This window comes from Gobio gobio (genome assembly GCF_949357685.1).
Source record: "Gobio gobio genome assembly, chromosome: 11".
Taxonomy (NCBI): domain Eukaryota; kingdom Metazoa; phylum Chordata; class Actinopteri; order Cypriniformes; family Gobionidae; genus Gobio; species Gobio gobio.
The window spans coordinates 2,577,162-2,592,755 of NC_137104.1; positions in this window are offsets into that span (position 1 = coordinate 2,577,162).

The following is a 15,594-nucleotide window of genomic DNA, read 5'->3' on the forward strand; positions in this document are numbered from 1 at the left end:
GTACTGTATTAATGGTAGTTAGGCTTAATTATTGGCTTATTCTGGTTAATAAACTTAAATATCACTGAATAAGTGCCATAATTAATGAGGATTAAACGTTCACTTTAGAATAGGGGGTCAAATTGCCTTTATTAGTACTGTATTAATGGTAGTTAGGCTTAATTATTGGCTTATTCTGGTTAATAAACTTAAATATCATTCAATAAGTGCCATAATTAATGAGAATAAAACTTTCACTTCAGAACAGGGGCTCGAATTGTCTTTATTACACTATTTTAGCAATTTATAACGGCAAAATCAGCAATAATTTAACATAATTACTAGCTTATTGTTCAGTTAACTGAACAGAAAATACAGACATATAATTACACAGCTACAGAAAAATAATATATGGCTTATTAAGTTGTAAATAATGTCTAATATGCCCTTACTGTAATGTTAAGTTAATCATTAATAACTATTGTGTCCATGCTTAACTAATGCATAATTGTGAACAAGCAAATCATTAATTACTAGTTTAACTAATGCATAATTACGGACCCTTTAAATGTAAAGTTAATCATTAATTACTAGTGTGTTCGTGCTTAACTAATGCTTAGTTGTGAACAAGTTAACCCTTAATTAATGCTTAACTAATGCATTATTCTGGACCCTTAAAATAAAGTGTTACCAAACCGGGTTTTAAAACTGGAGAAGGATTTTAAAGACTCGGCTGGAAGCCATTTGAATCGTGAAGTATATTTTAGAGAGGCTGTGAATGTGAAGTTCAGTAAGATGGAGGAATGTTTGAAAAAGGCTTTGGTGGAATTAGAGAAAGAGGTTGTTGAGTGCTTTCGGAGGAGAGATAAACAGTGGGCGAAATAAAGAAAGGAAATGAAATCCCAGGAAGCCACTGTCCCACCTCCTACAGAAACCGCCGACCCTGTGCCTTCTACCATCAGCTCCTCTACTCCTCAAACTGACTGTTCCACAATCTCAGCAACTTCACTGACCAACAGCCGAGCAAAGGAAGGAACTACTTTCGCCAAGACCTCTTCAGGACCAGATGTCACCTACATCTTCTCTGTCCTTCCCTTTTCCAGTGAGGAAGTCAACAGTGCACAGCAGGATGATGTCACACTTCGCATCTCCCCTTCCACACACCAGACTGACGGGATCACAATGATAAATCACCAGGGCTTGCTGTATTAACGGATCCAGGAGGAGGATGGCCAGCACCGTTTGCAGCTCATCGTTCCGAAGGCCTTGATCCAATGAACGCTACAAAGCATACACAAAAGGACCACCTAGAGACATCACGGACGGCTAAAAACTCTCCTCAGCATCCTAGAGGTAGCCTGGTGGTCCACAATTCGGAAGGATGTCTGGCGATATGTGGGAGACTGCGAAAGGTGTACCTTCATCAACAAGAACAAAGAACCATCTCCTCACCCTGCATCAACACTAACACCCACATCAACCATCAAGTCAGGAAGGAGGAATTTACAGTGGGAACGGCGTGCCGGCAAAGCTGAGTATAGAAAGCACCAGGGAGGAATCGCGCAACCTATCCAGGGTTACCCAGGCTGGTATCGACTTCCAACATTCGGTAATGGTTCCCCAATCCCTTCCAGCCAACTAGTGCCTGCATGGGAGTGCCTAGTTTTAGCTAATTTATTTCAAAGACATTTCAAGACACACTTTGAAGAGGATACCCATTTTATGGACAATGGATGACAGTACTCTGGAGAGGCTGGTTTCTTGCCCGTGGTGCCATAGGCAAATGGGGGAGACTTTGTGACACTGTCACATAAGAGACATGCTTTATCCGCTCTATTTAATTCAATGATATGTATAATAGAGTTTTAATTGGTTTACATGTTTTCTAAGTCCATTTTATTCCTCTTACCATCTTAAGTGTGTATATGTCTTTAAGTAGTTAAAGGTTGGCCTTTTATGTGACCAGTCACATGACAGGAAGGAGGAAATGCATTGGTATAAAGAGAGCAGCATGAGAAACAAACAAGAGGAAAAAAAGATCACTAACAGACACTAAATAGTACCTTCTGGATTGTGGAGTTTCCAACCTGTGGACTCACCTTTTCAGACACAACTGCACACGTTTGGATTATCTTTTTCTTGGGTTGTGTATATACACTGGAGGACACTCACATTGGGACGTAACAGCACACTAGGATGCTTGGACTGTTTTAGGGTATGGTACATTGGACTCTATGCTTTTAGCAGCCTTAGTTTTCCTGTGTTGTTTTAAAGTCTCAGGTGAATGTCACGGGGTGACAAAACAAACCGAACGGGACTAAGATCCTGGTGAATACTGTTGCAGGATTTTCCAGTGAACACCCGGTCTATGCCCTGGGAATCTGTTGCCATGGCAGCGGGGCTGATTGCCTGAGTGACAGCAGGTGTGGGGCAATTATAGAGAACGCTGTGAGAGGGACACCTATTGAGATGAGGCTTTAAAAACAGAGAGAAAACAGACTGTGGGTGGTGGATCTCCTCCCGTATGATGCTGTGTTTGTCAGCGGGTTGCTCTTTTTATTGAGGCTGGGCTGTGGAGTGGGGAAGATTGGAGATGTGGAAGAGGAAGGAAGGAGTGAAGTATTTGGCAGCGAAGACTTGAGGAATATCGTCCGTAGTGAGAAAGACGCAATTGATGAGTAGTGGAGCGATCAAGGACCTAGATGGCAGAAGAAGAGCCAGTGGCCCGGCAGCCCGTTATGCCTTTCTTTATGGGGGCCCCGTGGGCCCAGAAGTACGGAGGTCCAGGGTCAGAATTGAGCCTGTCAGCATGGAAGACCCAGGTTGAATACCTGGCAGGGCTCCAAGGGCTAAGTGCCCCTCAGAAGGTACAGTTTGTGCTAAATTCGTTGGAGGGAGAAGCAAGAAGAGAAGTACAGGCAGCGCCGGAAGCAACCCGCATCACAGTTCAAGCCATCTTTGATTTTCTCACGGGGCAATACGGAGACACCACCCCGGTAGCGGTCCTGAGAACGCAATTCTTTAATTGTAGGCAAGGGCCTCGACAAACTGTTCGGCCATTCACGTTGCAACTGAGGGAACAGTTTACCAGGCTAAGGGGAAGACAGGATCACGGCCTGGGGGACGAGGAGACCCTATTGCGAGATCAGTTTCTGTTGGGATTACGGGAGGGCCCCGTGCGTCAGAGTCTGCGGGTGCAACTGAGACGGACGCCGGACCTCACGTTCGAAGAGCTGCGGCAGGAGGCTCTAGCCCTCGAGCGTGACCACAACGAAGGTATGGATCCCCCCAGCTGTCTGGCTGCGAACGCTGTTACTTCCGATTGGAAGCATGCCCTCCGGGAGGAACTAAAGAGGGATATCCGTGAGCAAATGTCTGAACTGTCTAAATCTGTCGTCGAAGAACTCCGCCGAGAACGCCTCCATTCATTACCCTCACCGCGGGAGCGAGCCTACTCCGACGGGAATCGCCCTCCAGAGCGTCACTTCGCTCGATCCACAGGTCCCCGATTCCAGTGGGACGAACAGGGGCGTCCTATTTGCAACGGCTGTGGGGAAGCCGGACATTACGTCCGTCAGTGCTCCTCCAGACGCGCTTCGCAGGGGGGTTTTTAGAGTCTCCGGCCACTGTGGGTCAAGTGGTCGGGACCCCCTTTTCAGACCCCTCGTCTTCCAAACTGTCGAAGGAACGCCTGGTGGGCCGTTGTCCGGTCATCGTGGTTCAAGTCAATGGCCAGAAGGTGCAGTGTCTGCTGGACACGGGGTCGCAAGTCACTCTGTTCGCGGAGAGCCTAGTCCAGGAACTATTCGGTACCCAGGGCCGGCCGACGACCGAAGCCCCCTGGCTGACTCTGCGAGGGGCCAACGGTCTCGACATCCCATACGTGGGATACGTAGTGACAGACCTAGAGATCCATGGCATGGTCGTACCCCAGAAGGGGGTGGTGGTGGTTCGCGACGCCTGCCTGGGGTCTCATCGCGCCCTGTTGGGCATGAATGTCATCTCCGAATGCTGGGTGGGGCTGTTCCAGAGTGGGCCGGCCCGAGCAACTGCGATGCCTGAGGGCAGAGAATGGGATCGGATTAGTGCTGACTGTCGCCGAGTTTGCCTGGCCAAACAGCAGGGGGACCGGGAGAGCACTGGAAGAGTGGCTTGCCGCTATGCGTTGTCCATCCCGGCTCGAAGCGAGGCGATGGTTTGGGTCCGGGTGCCCCCTAGACTTTACCACCCGGAGGAGTGGGTGTTGGTAGAACCGCACAACGACGGTCCTAAGGTGGAAGTGGCCAGAGGACTGGCATCCGCCCGAGGCAGCCGAGTCCGGGTGAGAGTCCGGAACACGAACCCTTTCCCGATCCAACTGCATCGTCATCAGTGTCTAGCCCGAGTTACCTCAGTGTTGCCCCAGCAAGTGCAAGATCCAGGAGGAGTCAAGTTCAGTCGAGTGGGCCCGACCGTAGTGGAGGTTGCGTTGGCGCAAACGGGGACGCACAGAAGAGAGGCTGAAGGAGGACTGCCGGCCCATCTCGGAGGTGAGTCCCCACGGGGAGAAGGGTTGGAGGAGGATCAAACAAGACGGCTCAAGGCTTTTCTATCAAAATGGCCACAGTTGTTCTCCACCCATGACGAGGACTACGGGTGTACTAACATCGTTCAGCATCAGATTCCCACTGGAGAAGCCCCGCCTAGTAGGGAACGCTACCGGCCGGTACCTCCAACATTATATTCTGAGGTTCGGGCTCTTCTGCGGGGGATGCTGGATAAAGGGATCATCCGCGAGAGCAGTAGCCCTTGGGCGGCCCCGATTGTTCTGGTGAGGAAGAAAACAGGCGCATGGAGATTCTGTGTGGATTATCGGAGGTTGAACCAAGTGACGAAGCGGGATGCTTTCCCATTGCCTCGAGTCGAGGATTCCCTCACGAGTCTCACCCGGGCGGCCTGGTATTCCACACTAGACCTGGCGAGCGGATACTGGCAAGTGCAGGTGGACGAGCGGGACCGGGAGAAGACAGCCTTCACGACTCCCTTTGGGTTATATGAGTGGGACCGGATGCCGTTCGGCCTCTGCAACGCCCCCGCCACGTTCCAACGGCTAATGCAGCGCTGCCTGGGGAGCCAGCTAGTGGATACCGCTCTTGTGTATCTGGATGACGTGATTATCTATTCCCCTGACTTTGAGACTCACCTTCAGCATCTTGAGCAGGTGTTCCGCTCCCTTGAGAAGTACGGGCTGAAGCTCCAACCGGAAAAATGTCAGCTTTTCCGGAAGGAGGTGAAGTTCCTGGGCCATATCGTGAGCGCTGCAGGAATCGCTGTGGACCCAGAGAAGGTGTCGGCTGTACAGGGGTGGACTGCCCCGAAGACCGTGCGCCAGGTTCGATCCTTCCTCGGCTTTGTCGGGTACTACAGGCGATTTATTAAGGATTTCTCTAAGATCGCCAAACCCCTGAACCAGTTGCTGGGGGGAACGGGACACACCAAGGGCCGAGGGTCCCCAGCGGTTCAGTGGGATCCGGCATGCGAGACCGCCTTCCAGAGGCTCAAGCAGGAGCTGTTACAAGCACCCATCCTGGCATACGCAGACTTCACCCAGCCCTTTATCCTCTACACTGACGCCAGCCACTTGGGCTTGGGGGCTGTCTTAGCGCAGAAACAGCAGGAGGAAGAAAGAGTCATTGCTTATGCGAGCCGGAGTCTACACCCCGCGGAGAGGAACGATGCCAACTACAGCTCCTTCAAGCTTGAGTTACTGGCCATGAAGTGGGCGCTCAGTGAGAAGTTCAAAGACTACCTATGGGGAGCAAAGGTGACCGTAGTGACTGATAACAATCCACTGGTACACCTACAAACCGCCAAGTTGGGGGCGGTGGAACAGAGGTGGGTGGCACAATTGGCCAACTTTGAGTACCAGCTTCAGTACCAGCCAGGAAGGGAACATACCAACGCTGATGTACTATCTAGGTGGCCCGAAGGAGGGCCGGAGGGTCCGAGACCCATGCGGGAGGTGGACCGTGACGAGGGAATGATGGTGGGCATTGTGGAGGCACCGGGACCACCGTTGGAGGAACCGCCCGCAAGTTGGGGATGGGACCCACAGCGCTGGAGGATGTTGCAGGGCGAGGATGAGGACCTGTCACTGGTCCGGGTCTGGCTGGAACAGGACAAGTGGCCGGAGGGTGCGGGGCGCCGGGCTCAAACCCGAATCGTGAGGGGCCTACTGGGCCAGAAGGAGAGGCTCCATCTGAAGGAAGGGGTGATTTGTCGGTCCCTCCAGGACTCATGCTCCGGTGACCCGGTCTGGCAAGTGGTGGTCCCCGAGGGAAGATGTCACGCTCTGCTGGAGGCTTATCACACCAAGCTTGGTCATCAAGGGCGGGAGAGGACGACGGCACTCTTGCGACGCCACTTCTACTGGCCTGGGATGGAGGGGACCATGAGGACTTACCTACAGGGCTGCCCGCGCTGCACCCTGTTCAAAGCCAGGAAAGAGACACGAGCCCCATTGGTCCCAATTCGAGCTAAAGCACCGATGCATATCCTCGCTATGGACTATCTGACGCTGGGTCGGCCGGTCGATCGCGTTCAAAACCTCCTAGTGATCACTGATCTGTTCACCAAATATGCCTGGGCCATCCCAACTCTGGACCAGACCGCCATTACCACCGCTAATGCCCTGTGGAGGCATGTCATCCAGCCCTTCGGGTGTCCCGAAGTGTTCCATTCAGATCAAGGGCCAAATTTTGAATCCAGGGTAGTACACGAGCTGTGCCAACTGTACGGATGTAAGAAGACCCATACAACGCCCTATCATCCTCAGGGGAACGGAGGGTGCGAGAGGTTTAACCAGACGCTGCTCGGTCTCTTGGGGACCTTGGAAAACGAACAACAGGGGCATTCGGCTGACAACCTTCCGGCAATGGTCCAGGCGTATAACAACAGCATACACAGCACGACCGGGTATGCACCGACCTACCTGATGTTCGGAAGGCATGTGAGACTACCAGTTGACCTACTGCTGGGAACTGCGGCCGCTGAAGAGGGAGGCGGTGTAACGGAGTGGGTGGCCAGACACCATCAACGCCTCCAACTGGCCTACGAGCGGGTCTCGGACCGAATTAAGCAAGCCGCAGCCAAGAACAAAAGGTTGTATGACCGTACGGCTAGAAGTGCGCCGCTACTGCCCGGTGAAAGAGTTCTGGTGCGAGATAGCCGGCGACAAGGCAAGGGCAAACTCAGTGATCGGTGGGAGCCCCAGCCGTACGTGGTCCAACGACAGCCGCATCTCGATCAACCGGTGTATGCCCTCCGCCCCGAAGGGAGAGAAGGTCCAGAGCGGGTGCTCCACCGAAACCTGATGCGCCCTTGTCCGAATTACCCCGAACCAACTGTATAGAGACCTCCGACTGAACCAGCGTGGATGCCTCCCGTGATGGGATGGGCTGTGGCCCCCCGGAGGCTGGACATAGGGCCAAGACCAGAGGAACCCTATGCCCTACCAAGGCCAGAGGAACCCAACTCCCCGCCAAGGCGATCCCAACGGGAGAACCGGGGGCAACCCCCAGCCAGGTACGGAGACTGGGTGTCCGGATCCCGTTCTAGGGACTAGGGACGGTTTGGCAGGGGGGTGTGTCACGGGGTGACAAAACAAACCGAACGGGACTAAGATCCTGGTGAATACTGTTGCAGGATTTTCCAGTGAACACCCGGTCTATGCCCTGGGAATCTGTTGCCATGGCAGCGGGGCTGATTGCCTGAGTGACAGCAGGTGTGGGGCAATTATAGAGAACGCTGTGAGAGGGACACCTATTGAGATGAGGCTTTAAAAACAGAGAGAAAACAGACTGTGGGTGGTGGATCTCCTCCCGTATGATGCTGTGTTTGTCAGCGGGTTGCTCTTTTTATTGAGGCTGGGCTGTGGAGTGGGGAAGATTGGAGATGTGGAAGAGGAAGGAAGGAGTGAAGTATTTGGCAGCGAAGACTTGAGGAATATCGTCCGTAGTGAGAAAGACGCAAGTGATGAGTATTTGATCCGTTGTTTATATGCACTAACACTGAAGTGGTGTGGAGAGTTTGGAAAACGTTTGGCACGAGTGAACTATTACACCGAGTGAATTAATGATCTGTCTCCAACTTCTGTCCTCTCCTTGCCGAATGTGGTGATCGCTGCATCGTCCTTCTGCTTTCCCGGAGCAAAGTCAAGCCCTGATCGAGGACGAGATCCGATCTGGTGGGAGAAAAGACCGGTGGGTGAGTGCTGGCCCGAATGCACGGTGTGCGAGTGGAATTGCAGTGCCTGAAGTGAAGATTTACACGGTTTGTGCTGTGAAGTGAAATTTGTGTGTGGAGAAGTAATAGAAGTCTGCCGTGCACTCCTCTCCTACAGTCTTCCACCCGCTGTCTCTAACGAAGGGTCTTGATAAAGCAACCGCCCAACTTCCTGCTTTGAAAAGACCCGGCCCTGTTAATGCTGAGTGCTCCATATATCATGTACTGTTGAAACTGTGCTGTGTCTGTTCTAGTGCTCAGCTGAAGTGGAGTGTTCCGCCCAAAGTGTCCTTCCCGCCTGGTGGTCTCCACACGCCTTATTGGAAGCCTTTACCCTGTTCAAAAGGAGAGAAGGTATATCAGTTGCAAGCTTCATGTACTGTTGAACCGTTGAAACTGTGCTGTGTCTATCCCAGTGTTCAGCCGACGTGAGCGCCCCGCTCTAAGTGTCCTCCCCGCCTGGTGGTCTCCACACGCCCTATTGGAAGCCTTGACCCTGTTCGAAAGGAGAGAAGGTATATCAGTCGAAAAGCTTCACATACTGTTGAACCGGTGAGACCTTGCTGTACTGTTCCAGTGCTCAGCTGAAGTGGAGCGTTCTGCCCAAAGTGTCCTTCCCGCCTGGTGGTCTCCACACGCCCCTATTGGAAGCCTTGACCCTGTTCGAAAGGAGAGAAGGTATATCAGTTGAAAAGCTTCACATACTGTTGAACCGTCGAAACTGTGCTGTGTCTGTCCCAGTGTTCAGCTGACGTGAGCGCCCCGCTCAAAGTGTCCCCCCCGCCTGGTGGTCCCCACACGCCCTATTTGGAAGCCTTTACCCTGCTCAGAAGAAGAAGAGAGTGGCTCGCTTGCCCCCACCTCTGAGTACCTCCCTCCGGAGTAACCCCAGCGACTCGCTTCGCCCTCGTATCGGCATACTTACCTGGTTCCAGTCTGAATGGGGTTCGTATGACCACGGCCTCCCCTCTTGAGTCCCGTAGAGGAGTACTTCCCAGCGACCTACCTGGACGGCGCGGGGATTCCCCCCTGATTCCCCTCCGACGAGCCTCCGGTCCACCACGAGCGTCCCTCCCCTCCCGTCCCGGGAGGTCTGTAGACTCTTGAACTGTCCTGGTGGCAAGAAGAAGATTTTAATTAGGACTTATCCAATTCATTGACATTTTAATATAATAAATAAACTGTAATATTTTATTCCCTTGTCTGTCTGGTCCTTGACACGTTCCTCGAGGTGGTTCCCGGGTTTTTCAGGGGTGGGTGCAGTCTGGGTTGGCCCGCCCCGACCTGTGACATGAGCTTTGTAAATACACCATTTCTAATTAATCTCATCTCTGGTTCATGTCTCATTCTTTTAACACCTAAAGATCTCACACAGTAAAATCTGACCCCATTTCAAATATTGTAACCCACCCACTTGGGCTGAACGTTACAACGTGTCAAAGTAACATCCACATGGATGCAGGACCCAAGGTTTCCCAGCAGAACATTGCCCAAAGCATCACTGCCTCTGCTGCCACGCCTTCTTCCCATAGTGCACGTGGTGCCATGTGTTCCCCAGGTAAGCCACACACACACACCCGGCCATCCACGTGATATAAAAGAACACGTGATTCATCAGACCAGGCCACCTTCTTCCATTGCTCCGTGGTCCAGTTGCCAGATCACCACTGTTCCTTCCTTGGAGCACTTTTTATAGGGACTGACCACTGCAGACCCGGAACACCCCACAAGAGCTGCAGTTTTGGAGATGCTATGACCTAATAACAAAATGTTAACTTGCTGCCTAATATATCAAGTCATGTCAACTTTATTTATATAGTGCTTTTAACAATGCAGATTGATTCAAAGCAGCTTCACAGTGTTAAACAGGAAAATAATGCAACATAATTGTATTCAGCCGTATAGCCATTCCAGAGAAAACGGTGATGTCATCAGTTAATTTCAATTATCATACAGTGACAGTGTGGGCTTTATATCAGTAATTAGATCAGTAATTTAATTTATATGGTTAATTTAGTTTAATAGTTAGATTTATTTGGATATTTAGTTGAAAAATGTAGTGTCCTCAACTGAGCAAGCCAAGCCAGAGGCAACAGTGGCAAGGAAACCAAAACCCCATCAGGTTACCTAATGGAGAAAAATAAACCTTGTTAGAAACCAGGCTCAGTCGGGGTGCTAGTTCTCCTCTGGCCAATTAACAAACAGCGTATGATTATTATTCTGGCAACTTTACATGTCAGAGGTCATACTAGATCGGAATATTCGAAAGATCGGAGGCAGCACGCCGGAGACGGGTTTATTGAGGATGTTGTGTCGATTAAATAATTATTAAATAGGAATGATCAAAATATCGGAGTCATCATGCCGGAGATGGGTTTATCGATGATGTCGTATTGATTAAACAATTATTCAATTGCAATATTCAAAAGATCTGAGTCATCATGCCGGAGACAGGTTTATTGAGGATGCCGTGGCTATGTGGCAGTTTCAGGGGGAGTCTAATCACGGTCTCTGCAGACACTTCAGGGTCATTCGTTGGTCATGTCTGGGTGCAGGTCCACCATCTGATCTGGATCCGGCTGACTGCAGTAAACCTCGGGATAAAACAGAGAGACTATCATTAGCGTAGATGCCATTTTCTGATGATGTAACGAGTACATCAGGTGTTATGGGAAGTGTTCCCAGTTCCGGCTGACCTAGTTAATGCAGCCTAACAATCATTTCATTGAAAAAGTGGTTTATGTGTATGCCATAGTAAAGAGATGTGTTTTTAGTCTAGATTTAAACTGACAGAGTGTTTCTGCTTCCCGTACAATGTTAGGAAGACTGTTCCAGAGTTTAGGTGCTAAATAGGAAAAGGATCGACCGCCTGCAGTTGATTTGGATATTCTCTGTATTATCAACTGGCCAGAATTTTGAGACCGCAGTAGACGTGATGGAGTATAATGTGTTAAGAGCTCGCTCAAGTATTGGGGAGCTAAACCATTTAGTGCTTTGTAAGTAATAAGCAAGATTTTAAAATGTATGCAATGTTTAATAGGGAGCCAGTGCAGTGTTGACAGAACTGGGCTAATATGGTCATACTTCCTGGTTCTAGTAAGAACTCGAGCTGCTGCGTTTTGGACCAGCTGGAGTTTGTTTATTAAGCGAGCTGGGCAACCACCCAGTAGAGCATTACAATAATCTAGCCTTGAGGTCATGAACGCATGAACTTACTCTTCAGCATTTTGCAATGAGAGCATGTGCCGTACTTTAGATATATTTTTAAGATGGTAGAATGACGTTTTACAGATGCTAGAAACGTGGCTTTCAAATGAGAGATTGGTATCAAAGAGCACACCCAGGTTCCTCACTGACGACGAGGACTTGACAGAGCAGCCATCAAGTGTTAGACAGTATTCTAGGTTACTACTTGTGGAGCTTTTTTGTCCAATAATTAAAAATTCAGTTTTTTCTGAATTGAGTTGCAGGAAATTACCGGTCATCCAATGTTTTATATCAGCTATGCATTCCATTAATCTTGTTAATTGGTCAGTTCTGTTGGAGCGTGAAGAAATATAGAGCTGAGTATCGTCAGCATAACAATGAAAACTAACGCCATGCTTCCTAATGATATCTCCCAGTGGTAGCATGTACAGGGTGAAGAGCAGCGGTCCTAGCACTGAGCCCTGCGGTACTCCATACTGAACTTGTGATCGGTCTAACATCTCTTCATTTACTGCTACAAACTGATAACGGTCAGATAAATACGATTTAAACCATGCCAATGCAATTCCCCTAATGCCTACATAGTTTTCGAGTCTATTCAAAAGAATGTTGTGGTCGATAGAATCGAATGCAGCGCTAAGATCGAGTAACACTAATAGAGAGATACAGCCACGATCGGATGATAAGAGTAAATCATGTGTAACTCTGATGAGAGCAGTCTCAGTAATATGATACGGTCTAAATCCTGACTGGAAATCCTCACAGATACCATTTCTTTCTAAGATGGAGCATAATTGTGAAGACACTGCCTTTTCAAGTATTTTTGACAGAAAGGGTAGATTTGAGATTGGCCTGTAATTGACTAATTCTGTAGGATCAAGTTGCATTTTTTTTTTAATTATTGGTTTAATAATAGCCAACTTAACCCCCCCCCCCCCAATCCCTGAACCAGATTTTGTTTTGTTGCCTCAGGGCAACACTGAACACTTATAGCACAAAAGTGCTATAAGGGTACTAAAACTCCAAGATTTTCTACATAGATTTTCAATAGGGAAAACAAGCAATATGTGCATTAGATAAAGTTTTATTTTGAAAAACAACAAACAATACAAAAACACTACTACTAATTACAACTAACACCTCATGTATTATATTCATACACCAATCAGGCATAACATTATGACCACTGACAGGTGAAGGAGATAACACAGATGATCTCTTCATCACGGCACCTGTTATTAGGTGGGATATATTAGGCAGCAAGTGAACATTTTGTCCTCAGAGTTGAAGTGTTAGAAGCAGGAAAAATGGGCAAGCGTAAGGATTTGAGCGAGTTTGACAAGGGCCAGATTGTGACGGCTAGACGACTGGGTCAGAGCATCTCCAAAACTGCAGCTCTTGTGGGGTGTTCCCGGTCTGCAGTGGTCAGTCTCTATCAAAAGTGCTCCAAGGAAGGAACAGTGGAGAACCGGCTACAGGGTCATGGGTGGCTAAGGCTCATTGAGACCCGTCAGGGTGCCCATGCTGACACCATGTCAGCATGGGACCAACACAATATTAGGGAGGTGGTCATAACATTATGCTTGATCGGTGTTAATAATAATAATAAAAAACATAAATGATACACATAATGCACATTCTTTGAGTTTTCTGAACTTATGATATCCTGATTTCCTAACCCTATGATATTGCCTGAACAAAAGTGGTCTAACTGCACAGTGGCAACAAACAAAATAAATATTTAAAGCAGCACTAGGTAGTTTTTGGTCTCGGGGTCCCCCTACAGTTGGGAAACAGTATTGTCCTCTACTACTGTCGTAAACTGTCATTCTATATCAGTGGATGCATCGCACGTGCATTTGTTGACATGACAGCTATGATAGCCCTGAACACGGCAGGAGTTCACATGCAGGTGTTCTGCTTGCGTCGCGTGTGAAATGTCTTCATCCCAGGTACAGTGGCATATGCTTCAGCATGTCATATGAATATAATTTCATGGGTTTTATTTTTTTCAAACGCCAAATGATCGCGATGCTCACGTTTACAAGCCAGCGTCATTATAGTAGCCTAGTCTATTGGTTACCGTTTTACAGAATCTAAATGACACTTCAATTCAATGTTTGAGTGGTAGGTAATAACCATATATCGTCAATATTATAATATCACGCTACCCTAGATTTCCGGAGAACGAACGGACGGGAGGACAATAGTCCGGTACTCTGCTAATGGAACAGCAGCGTTTTTGATAGTGTTATTCAGTGTATATATGTATATTTTAAGATACAATCTGCCTCTTTTCATTTTCATTAAAAAATGTTGTGCAGGCAATGTTGTTGCAGGTATATTTATAACAAAACGAAATATTAAAAAACCTTGCCTCTTTTCGTTTATGTGACACTCACAAAAATAGGTTTTGTTGAGATTATTATATTTTGTTTTGTTTTCTTTCCTTTTATTATAAATTAAAATGATTGAGAGAATGCACCAGAGCGTTATGACATACTGTTACACAGAACAGACACAAGGTGACAGTACCGTTCAACCGCGTCACTCTGGGACACTTAGCGGGGCGCAGAGTAAGACGAAATCATAATCCGGTTGAATGGAGAAAGAGCAACTGTTGTCCCGTGTCTCTAGGGTTGCCACCTTCAGTGTGGCAAAATAAGGGACAACCATTCACGACTATTTCATGATTATTTCAACATTAACAACTTGACAGCTCAATAATAAACCATAAGAAAACACAAGATCAAGTACGTGAACTTGCAACAGAACACATGCTATATTATTTTACATTTGATTATTTTATTTAATTCTAAAGAACTCTTAGCCTATTTGGTGCACTTTATGACGCCTCATGATGTTCCAAACCTGTATGAGTTTCTTTGTTCTGCTGTACACAAAAGAAGATATTTTGAAGAAAGTTTGTACCAGGCTGCTTTGGGGGCACCATTGACTTCCACAGTAATCTTCCTATGTGTTCAACATAACAAAGAAATGTATACATGTTTGGAACAACTTGAGGGTGAATGACAGAATTTTCATTTTTGAGTGAACTGTCCCTTTAAGCAGTCATTCTGAACCAGTAGGCCTAATCACTTTTTTGAATTTTAAAAATGTTTATTTTCTTTGAATAATTTACTTAAATTATGACTATATTATCGTGTAATTATTTGTCCCATTTTTATCTAAATATTTTTTAAATGTCATAAACTTTATATGACAGGATTATTTATTATGTATCACAGCAAATTCTGGTTTTTGGAATAAACTCCCTGTTAGTTAAAATCAACTCAATCTGAGTGTACATGCGTGACCATCAAATAAACTCCAGCGCAGAGTTAAAATAACTCTGCTCTTGGAGTTGAATTTAACACTTTTTCAGAGTTAAAATTTAACTCTTTCTGGAGTTAAAATACTAATCCTACGGAGAGTAACTGTAACTCTGAAATGTAGTTAATTATAATATAAACTCCTTACCAGTGTTAAAAATTAACACTTGAAACACATTTTATTTAACACTTCTTAGAGTTAACATTTATTTAACACAATATGTTTTATGTGGAAATGACTACACTGAACAACATACTCTTGATTTACTGCCTTTATTTGAGCAAATTCATACATTTGGTTCAGAAATTCATTGCATGGACACACTTTGAAAACAATTGCTGTCATACTGTAAAATCTAACAGCAAAACATATAGGCAGCTAACAGAGTGAATTACGTTATCTCGTCGGCATTAAAGTTAATGTGGAAGCTGAACAGGTTTCTTGAGCTGAGTCGCCACTTCAATTTGACGGCAAAACACTCATTTTCAGAAACACGGTGAATGTGTAACAAGTAAAATTTGTACTGCTGAGCTCCTTTAAGGGGGAAGGCACTTATTTTACTCACTCGCTGAGTGCAGTCCTTAGATGGAGCACGAGCTGTGAGCTGCATGTATGCTTTATATATTTCTGTTGCTCTTTATCGTTTATTTTTCCGTTCAGTAACGCCATAAAGTGTTGCAAACTAACGTTACCCTATGTGTGCATGGGAATGGCGCTGATAATAAACCCCATGTGAAACGTCAGATAGCCTGCCTACTTGAGTTTTGCTTGCACTTGGCTGAAGCCATTCTATCCGGTTTCTCTGCAAAGCAA